The sequence below is a fragment of the Lissotriton helveticus genome, chromosome 5_1 (genome assembly GCF_964261635.1).
Source record: "Lissotriton helveticus chromosome 5_1, aLisHel1.1, whole genome shotgun sequence".
NCBI lineage: Eukaryota > Metazoa > Chordata > Amphibia > Caudata > Salamandridae > Lissotriton > Lissotriton helveticus.
Genome location: NC_136065.1, coordinates 1663744867 through 1663746102, shown reverse-complemented (window position 1 = coordinate 1663746102; position 1236 = coordinate 1663744867). Strand labels below are relative to the sequence as shown.

The 1236-nt window shown below is 43.8% G+C and overlaps 2 non-coding genes across 2 annotated transcripts; both read right to left on the bottom strand.

Moving 5' to 3' along the window:
* Positions 1–237: 237 nt before the first annotated feature.
* TRNAS-ACU (transfer RNA serine (anticodon ACU)) lies at positions 238–310 on the bottom strand. The gene has a single exon. It is a non-coding gene; the product is annotated as a tRNA-Ser (tRNA).
* Positions 311–1163: 853 nt separating this feature from the next.
* TRNAR-ACG (transfer RNA arginine (anticodon ACG)) lies at positions 1164–1236 on the bottom strand. The gene has a single exon. It is a non-coding gene; the product is annotated as a tRNA-Arg (tRNA).

Below are 1236 nucleotides of genomic sequence, written 5' to 3'. Positions count from 1 at the left end.
TTCTGTATTGTGGTATCGATTTCTTTTAAAAGTAATGAGAGCCTGGGCACGTTGGATTCTTTCCCGATTAAAACGCTGTTCTCTCTGTGGAAGCAAATTATGGTACCTCATGATTAATGATATATTTACATGAAAACGTGTCATTAGTTTAATCTTCCATAAACGCCCAGTAGGTATACGGCTATATTTTACTATTAACTGTGACTTCTTTTAAAGATGTGAAAAGGAGCCTTGAATCGAGCCAGCCAGGAGTCGAACCTGGAATCTTCTGCTCAGTAGGCAGACGCGTTATCCATTGCGCCACTGGCCCGCCGATGACCTTCTCAGAGAGAGGTGAGAATATGGAGCTGCTTATCCCAGGGTATCGGTAGAGAGTGATACTGAAAGCTTTGGAGCGTTAGCATGAGCATGTCATTCAAAGTCAAACGGGGAACTCTGCAGTAGCACAGGGTGAACTCCCAGAATGTAGGCGTCATGGGGAGAGTGAAGAGCTTTAACAACCTTCTGCCTGGAAGAGCAATCAGCGGGGAGACTGGGAGCATTGGGACAGAGAGAACTGGCGACGTGACTAGTTCTTTTCCGCTTCAGTGCAAGTGCACAGGGCGGTGTGGCGGGAAATACAAGTGTTTGCGCACATTATTCATCGCAACTGGAAAGAACGACTGTTCCGTAGACACAATACATGTGTTATTTCTTTTTCTAGAATCGTTGCCACGCACCAGTATCTCAGATGCTCCGTTATTTTGCCCGGTTTCAATGGAATAAGTCACTAGCAGCCGCATCCGTGACAGCCATTATGAAGGCCCGTGCCTTCGAGACCACGCTGGTAAAGGTGCTTTTTCAAAAATTCACTAGCATTTGTTGTTCCATGAAAATATTGGTCCCTTTGGCAAATCGACAGATATCTGTTTTACAGTTAAAAACAGACCTCTCGAAAACTCTGAATGGCCCACTTTTAAATAAAAAAAATATTGGCGTTAAATTCCTATTATGTAATTTAATTCAAATGCCTAGCTGTTTGTGTACCGAAGTTTACAGATCCGTTTATTATAATATCACCCAGGACGGAACTTCATGGTCTAAGAGGAGTGATGTGGTTTCTCTCACGTTTATAGATCATTGCAATGTTTATATTATTGTTTGAAAAAAGTGATATCCACTATCGAGCCAGCCAGGAGTCGAACCTGGAATCTTCTGCTCCGTAGGCAGACGCGTTATCCATTGCGCCACTGGCCC